Source organism: Herpailurus yagouaroundi, unplaced genomic scaffold (assembly GCF_014898765.1).
Source record: "Herpailurus yagouaroundi ecotype Mexico unplaced genomic scaffold, PumYag 203, whole genome shotgun sequence".
Classification (NCBI taxonomy): Eukaryota; Metazoa; Chordata; class Mammalia; order Carnivora; family Felidae; genus Herpailurus; species Herpailurus yagouaroundi.
The window spans coordinates 12645408-12653747 of NW_024412434.1; the positions used below are offsets into that span (position 1 = coordinate 12645408).

Sequence of the window (8340 nt, forward strand, 5' to 3'; positions counted from 1 at the left end):
TCCTGTGACCTGCCTCTGCCGCCAGCCTTGAAACTGGGTCGGGGAGTCCCATAAATAACCTGCCGTAGTCCCCCGCCCCCGCTGCTTTCTCTTCCACCCGCTCAAGACCTGGGCCTGCACCCCAGGCTGGCGGCTCTCGCGGAAGAAGAGAAAAAGACTAAACCGCGCGAACGGCCGGCGCGGGCGCAGCCAAGCGCCCCTCCCCTGCCCCCCTTCTCAGAGCCCCCCTTCCCGGGGCGTTTGTATGGTTGACACCTGCAGCACGGGCGGCCGCCGGGGCTTCCCGACACAAGGCGCTGGTACCTGAGCCCTTGACTGGTAATGCACCATAAACGGCTCCTTTCAGGCCCTTTCAGAGAGGGAGCGCGGAGGTCACCCTGTCTACAAACCCCTCTGTGTCCGCCACGTCTCCCGGGCCCCGGGTGCCCGGGCCTCCAGCCGCAGAGCACGCCGGTCCGTGGGAATCCCAACACTTGTGCTCCAGCCCGGCCGGCGGGGCGGGAGGGGGGAGTGAGACCACCCGGCCCTCCCCCAGCCCGGCCCCCCTCCGCCCGCCCCAGGCTCGTTCACAGAGCGCAGCGAGTGGAACGAATGGGTGCCGGCGTCCTCAGACGCTCGCGGAAATCAAATGATAAGGCGGGAGGGGCCCCAGCCCCCGCCTGGCGGCCGACGCCCACTCCGCCCTGAAAGGTACAACGCAGGTGTGTGGCGACACTGCGCCTAGCCTCCGGCCCCTCTCTCCCGGGGGCGTGCGCGGCCCACAGTAAAAGGCCAGGCTCTCGGGGGCGCGATCCCGGCTCAGGGGCTGCCCCGGCTGGGCGCGCGCACCCCTCCAAGGGCGGGTGGGGTGGGAGGGTGATTGTACCTGTGGCGCAGGCGGGCCAGGGAATGCGGCGCCGTTAGCCGCTGCGTGTATTTTGGGCCATCGCAGGTGCCCGAGCAGCTGCTGCGAAAGGAGCGTCACTGGCCGCGGCGCCGAGGCAGCCATTCACCATCTCGCGCGCCCAGCTTTGCGCCTTGAGCTTAGCGCACGCAGCGCTGAGCCGCGGGGGCTTAAGGATAAAGGGGGACAGTGTTTTCCGGAAAGATTGCCCCCGTGGGGAGAGAGGGGGAAAGAGAGAATGACACGAAATGGGGAGAACACCCACGCGCAAGACAGCTACAGCCACCGTCTTTTGCCAGTTAAGCTCCCATCTACCCGGCTGTCCTGGCTCCGGGGGCAGAAAGGCGGGAAGGGGGAGCAGCGCCCCGGGCTGGCCGCGCCTGGGGCTAGCGGGAGCCGCTGGCCGAGGTCACCCAAACCCAGCGAGCGAGCCTCGGTCTGCGGGAGAGCCCGCGGGGGGGGGCAGGGGAGCCGCCGCGGCGCGGGAGGGAGCGCGCAGCCTGAGGCCGGTGCTCTGGCGCCGCGCGCCCCCTCCCGGGGCCGCAGGGAACCGGGGTTACCTGGGGAGCCGGGCTTTGTCGGTCACGCTGGCTCTCTGCGGCCCCAGAACTAATTAAACGCCTCTTTTGGCCAAGGAAAGCCTCGCGCCCGACGGGGTGGGGGCGTGCGGGGGCGGCATGTGGGCACGGGAATAATCAGCCCCATTCTTGCGCCTGTACAAAACCCGCGGCGCAGCGAGAAGTGAACAGCGGCCGCCTGAATGGAGGTTTCAAAAGGCGACACCTGCAAGCACGGCCGGTTGTGAATTGAATGGAGTCAAGCGCGGCGCCCGCTCGTACCTGAGCCGCGAGCTATTAGTGTCAGGGGCTCCCGGTCGCCAGGGCGGGGAAGCGCGCGGCCCGGCCGCCAGCGCTGAATACGGCAAGCTGCCGCGCGGCCGCTCCATGGGAATGTCGCCACTTGTGCTGCTCGCGGTCGGGAGGGGGTGCGCTGCCCTTTCAGAGACAGACACAATTAGGCAAAATGCTCAATGAACATTATAAATGATGTGCGATCGCTCTGCAGATTGCCTGGCAAATCAAATTATATGGTCGCTCGCGGGCTATTTCCATGTGCTTTTAAAACTTAAACAGGTATTCGCCGATTTAAAAAAAAAAAAAAAAGCCGACTCAGGGATTCCGGAAAATAACAACTGAAAGACTCGGTGTTGAATATTCACACGTCCCCTTTGTTAGCGATTGACTTCACAATGGGCTTGGGGAGGGGGTGCGCTTGGACGAGACACATTTTTTACTGTCTTCCATACTGCAGAGGAAGGCACCAGAAGTTTGCATTTATTACAACTCACAATTACAGTGGGACCTTCTTTTTTCTTTTAAGACTAAAATTCTCATAATGAATGACTTGAAAGCTACTGTCATTCTAATCAGATGGAAGAAACATTCTAATCAGATGGAAGCTGGCCCGGGTGCGCTTGGGGAGGGGCGAGGAAAGACCCGTGCTGCTCCCTGGCACTGAGTGCTAACCATGGAGGGAGCTGGCTGGGGAAACCGTTGCTCCACGCTCCACGCTGCCCAGGCTCGGGGCCTCGGGCTTCAGCCCTGCGGGCCCCTGGCTGCCCACCGGCCTCCCTGCCAGCCGCTGCGCTTCAGGACAAGCAGCGCGTGGGGCGAGCGAGAGCAAGCGGCGCCCAGCGCGGTGCGCCCAGGGCGGCTCCGGCAACGGCACGGGCACGGGTTCCCGGGCACCCTCGCTCCGTCCCGCTTTGGCCCTACGCTCTTTGGCTGGCGACTTGTGGAGGAGAAGGGGCAGCTGGAGGCGCCCAGATTGCGCGAACCCCCGCCGAGGCCAGGAGTCGCGCCGCAGGCAAGGGACTGTCAACCAGGAAAAGCAGAGTCGATTTTAGTTTCTAAAAAAGGAAGCAAGGAAGCGGCAGCAATCCGCTGCCTTCCATCCCCGCCGACCTCCATCTCATTTTCGATTTTCTACTCTTTTGGTTTTCAGATAATTGGGCCGGAGGGAGGGGTACAGAATTGGGGCTCCTGAAGACAGTTGGCAACTATATATTGCTGATGAAAGACCAACAGGAAGGAAGACGAAATCTGGCTTTTTGGTTCGCCTTTGTCACTGGGTCACTGTGTTTTCTTGGGCAAGTAGCTTAACGTCTCCGGCTCAGTTTCCGCATTCTTGAAATGGGAATAATGTTGCCAGGGTCCGATTTGTCTTCCTCGCGTTTGTATTACTTTAGTTGGGAACGGCGATCTTTTTGGTAGATTGTTCTCGTTTGTTAGCCTTGAAGTCAAGGGTTATACACAAACCCGAGAGGTAAAAAGCTCTTAGAAGGACAAATCTCAGAAGACCAGAGGCCTGAGCACTTGCGTTCCCCCCCACCCCCCTTCCGTCTCCGTCTGTGCATGTGTGTCACTTTCTGTTGGGACAGGAGGCAAAGAATGCTCTTCCTAACTGCTTCCCGATGCTAAGAGGGAGTGATGAGAGCAGAACCAGACCAAAAGAGCCCATTTGGCAGCGTGCGCGCGCGCGTGTGCGTGTGCGCGCGCTTAGATTCAGAAGGAGGCAGGTCGCGAATAAATTTTCATCTCTTGTCAGAAACTTTTCCTGCTGGTACCGGTGGCCGCTCCATGAAGAACAATTTATGATGTTCTTTTAAGAATAAGGAAGGCGAGTTTAGCTGACAAAGAACATTTCTTTATCACAGTTCTGGGAGTGCGAGTTCGCTAGTGAGGATACGGGGAACCCGGGAAAAAGCCAGGTGCGCTGGCCTTGGTGCTGAAGGTAAAGGCCACGCCTTCGGAGGCAACGTCTCCCAAATCAATGGCCAGTGAAGCTGCCAAAAGAAATTCGACTACACCCTCTTAATACTTCCCTCCCTCCCAGAGGGTGTGCTTGTTTCGTGTGTGTGTGTGTGTGTGCGTGTGTGCACGAGTGTAAAGTGGGAATAACGTCAAAGCCACTAGCACTAGAACATAAAGAGAGGCCCACTAAATTTTAGTTAATTGAGTGGATGTTTGGGTACCTTTCTCTTAATCCCTTCCATAGCTAAATTCATTGTGGGAAAATTTTTACTAAATAATGGTCTTAGAATGTCTTCAAAGTACATGAACTTTTTTGTCCCGGCTTTCCTTCCACAATTTGATTTTAAACATTGTTGTGAGGACGTTTGGACAGAGAGCGAAACTTATCAAAGCCCAGAGCTGTTCACCCAACATTCTACTCCCTGAAGGTTTTTAGGTTCTGTACTATCTCTGGGCTCAGAAAAAGAGGATTACATCTCAGAAAAAGAAATGAGGACTGGGACAGAGTGACCTTGGAAAAGTAAAGCTGGTTTTAACTAATATTCTATTCTGAGGTCTCTAAGGAAAGTCTTTTGGTACTGGGTTAAATGGGTGATGAAGGGTCACTGCATGTCATTTGTGGGAAACATTTCTCAGGGGTTAAAACATGATTGAAACACCATGGGCCAATATTTCTGTTCACTTTTCTGTCACAATGTCATATTTAATAATTAAAAATCCAGTTCTATGACCTTCACATTAAAAATAGGAACCAAGTAGCATGTGTGAAGATGTACACTTTAACAAGTTAAGAAAAGAAACAAATATTTGAGTTAAAAGTAAGAAAATAAGATACAGTGGAACTAAGTTCTGCACACTTGCAACAGATGGTCTAAAATTTTGGCTCCAAACTTCCCAAAAGTTAGTACAAAGAGGAAACATGATAAATGTCATGATTCACAGTGGGTAAAATACAAGTCAACTGCTTTCTCATAGAAAAACAACTATTTATAGTATGGACACCTGAGAGAAATTTCTTCTATGTGTCTCCATAAAATAATGTCTTGAGCACTGACCTCAACAATGTCCCTAAAGTAAATGGATTTGAGTTATGTGGGCTGGCTTCTATTTCTGTCACTCAGTATAGCCCTACAATATCCCCTTTGTCTGAGGAAGAACAAAACGGCTGAGAAAAGGACCTGGCAAACGCCATGCTTACCCGCTCCCAGTGCACTGTTGGAATCTGAGTGTGGAGGGCAAGCCATCCTGGGAGTCCTTATACTACAGTTCTCGCACGTTCTAAAAGATTTGCAAAAATACTCAGGGTACCCAGGTTGGTATCTTAGGTAAGATCAATGACAGGGCTGCCGCTGTCCCTTGTGCTGGAAACCATCAAAAACACCTCTGGGCCAGTTTAGTGTCCCTGAAAATCATCTGTTTCAACTTCACGTTCCTAGGCTGTAGATATTCTGACTCAGTATCAGTGTCACTGAAAAAACATATTTACAAATATGTATACTGAACTTCATATCTTTGCACCCCAGGTATGCAATGAGATCACCAAAATTGTTTTTCTTCCTGAAGAGAGCTAAACAAAGCTCGCAGCCTTTCCTGCAGCTATGTGGGACTGTGCGATTGAATCCTGACGAATAGAATGTAAGCAAGGTGATACAGATGACTGCTACCATTGGTCCCTAAAACTACCCTTGCATTCTCATGACATTGGCCTTTCGTCTCTTGTTAGCTGCCAGCTGGACACAAAGAATCTAGCAGAGGACTCTGAGGCCCTGGATGATAGCAGAGACATTACGTAGAAAGAATCTTTGCCCCTGCATGGGAAGACCACCCTTTACAACCTATTCATGAACTTGAAATAAGCAGTGACTGCAGTGTTCTGCTGGTAAAGCTACTGAGATTCAGGGACTGCTTCTTACGGCGTCTAGCTTTACTCACCTGAATACACCAGCTGATTCTAAAATGGCCTAATAACTACATTTGGAGAAACCACATCATACAAAACTATGATGAAGCAAATGATTCACTCTGGTGACAGTTCCCCAGCTTATAAGAAGGACTCAAACGGCATGATTCCAAATATGGTAGCAGTCCAGGTGAATGCAAGGTTTGGGTAAGGACCTCTCTAATGACCTCTTACGAATGTCGCCACCTCAACAAAATATGCTTGGAAGTTATTGGTTTTGTGCTCTTTGTTTTCTGAAAACGACCCTTCTCTTTCTCTTTCTTCCTCGATCCTGTCATCACTGGGGGGAAAAGATGAGTCTCAGAGAAAAAAGGAAGCAAGAGCACTCTTGTCTGTAGACAGTCTGCTATGGGCAGACACTATGCTTAATACCTTTCATGCATTATCTTATTTATGCTCACATATATTCCTCCAAAACAGACATCAATATTCTAACTTAACAATGAAGACTCTAAAAACTTTGTCAGAATTCTTGCCCTAAGGGGCGCCTGGGTGGCTCAGTCAGTTGAACATTACGACTTCGGCTCAGGTCATGATCTCACGGTTTGTGAGTTTGAGCCCCGCGTTGGGCTCTGTGCTGACAGCTCAGAGCCTGGAGCCTGCTTCAGATTCTGTCTCTCTCTCTCTGCCCTTCTCCCACTTGCACTCTCTCTCTCTCTCTTTCTCAAAAATAATAAACACTAAAAAAAAAAAAAAAGGAATTCTTGCTCTAAGCATTTAGAGACTTACTGATGTAAGAACTTATAGCTCTGCTCCTTTAAGGAATCTTACTGGGTGATCTAAGCATGAGCCATGCATCTCAGTGGGAAGACAGAGAAAGGGATGTGAATTCAATTTTAGTGGTACCGTTGGACTGAAGCGTCAGTTTGGGGAGAGCAACAGAGCAGTTGGCCCAGTTCTGGGAGAAGCTATTCTAACTGGACCCAAGACGAGCCTGTCTGGACTTGGTTAAGTTCCTCAAATGCCGACTGTGGAAAAAGGACATACCTCACATCTAGAAAGGTGTAACAACTATTAAAGGAGTAATACTATTAACCTCCTATGGTAACCACTTCCTCCTTTTTCTTTAGAATTCTGTCTCCTTGAGCTTGAATCCTGAAACACCATGATTTCATCTGCTTTTTGAACATCGCGTAAATGGAATCGTAGAACATTCCTTCGTATCTGCTTTCTTTTATTCAGCGCTATAGACATGCATCCACGTCGTGGCAGGTAGCACAATGCTGGCCAGTACAGCATTGTACGAACACCCCACTCTTTACGTAGCGTTTCTCCATCAATGTTTCCAGTTTGGGCCATTATGAATAATGCTGCTATGAACATTCTTGTACGTGTCTCTTAGCGCGCATGGGCAGACGTTTCTTTGAGTATAAAGCTAGAAGCGGAATTTCTGGGTCAGAGGGTAGGCACGCCTTTACCTTCAGTAGATAGGTATTGCCTGTTTTATCTAAACTGTTTTCAATACTGTTTCTAATAGTTACACGCCCATAAATGGAAAGGTTTGGAATGGGAATATAAGGCCCGTAAAAAGAGACTGCAGAAGATTTGTTTTCAGCGCCCCCCCCCCTTTTTTTTTCTCAGAGACAGACTGGGGAAAGCCTCAGGATTAGATTATGGAGTTCCCCAAGGCTCACAATGGATGTCACCATTGCTATCCATTTGACAGATCAGAATCTAAGCTTGAAGTGAATCTACCAATATAATGAAAAAAAAAAAAAACCCCCCCCCCCCCCCCCCCCCAGGGAGCTGAGAGGTATTCAGAAATAACAGTTGTGTGAACAGGGTTAGATGGGGGTGGGGTGGTGGTAAATGGATCACCTGAATGAAATCTTTTCAGCAGTTCTCAAGCTGAGGCCTTTAGGAAGGCCGTAGAGCTGGTCATGGGGCCTCACAAAGTATTTTAAATCTTAAATCAAAACGCAGAAAAATCAAACCTTTACTAGAGGTTGGATTTCTAAAGTCTCCTGGCTTTGTTTTTGCCTGGAATTCTATGAATCACTGGGAGAGAGCGCTGGCCATTTTGGGTTAATCACAAGCTTTGTTTGGAAGTTATATGTATCTCTGATGAATCAAAATGGAAGAGCATACTCTCTTAAACCTTGGGGCGCATAGGGTGTGTAGCGATGATGAGATTGGCAAGCACTGAAGGGTTTATGAGGCAGAACTTGGGTGCTCTTGGCAGCCCCTGAACATGCTCTGATAACTGTCGGCTCCGATAACCCTTCCTGGCCACTCTGTACTTCCTAGGGCCCTGGGGCTCCCGTGTGTGATGACACTTTTACCCATATTTGTGGGGCCTAGGGACCGAGCATTCAACTAGCCTGATATACCAGGATAAAAGAAAAAAAATATTGGGGCGCCTGGGTGTCTCAATCAGTTAAGCATCCAACTTCGGCTCAGATCATGATCTTACGGCTCATGGGTTCAAGCCCCGCGTCAGGCTCTGTGCTGACAGCTCGGAGCCTGGAGCCTGCTTCGGAGTCTGTGTCTCCCTCTCTTTCTGACCCCTCTCCCACTTGTGCGTGCTCTCTCTTTCTCAAAAATAAAAAAACAAACATTAAAAATTAAAAAAAAATCTTGGGGATGATGTGTGTCACTTCTGTAAGAAATACCCCTTGGGAACCAGAATGGGTGTCACCAGATGATGACCAGAAAAAGCCTGTATTCATTTCCTCCGGTTGTTT

General features: G+C 50.8%; 1 long non-coding RNA gene across 1 annotated transcript; it reads left to right on the forward strand.

Annotated features, from left to right (window-relative positions):
* Positions 1-592: 592 nt before the first annotated feature.
* Positions 593-5867, forward strand: LOC121014718 (uncharacterized). The gene is made up of 2 exons (XR_005783392.1): positions 593-690; positions 5220-5867. It is a non-coding gene; the product is annotated as an uncharacterized LOC121014718 (long non-coding RNA).
* The last annotated feature ends 2473 nt before the right edge of the window (positions 5868-8340 follow it).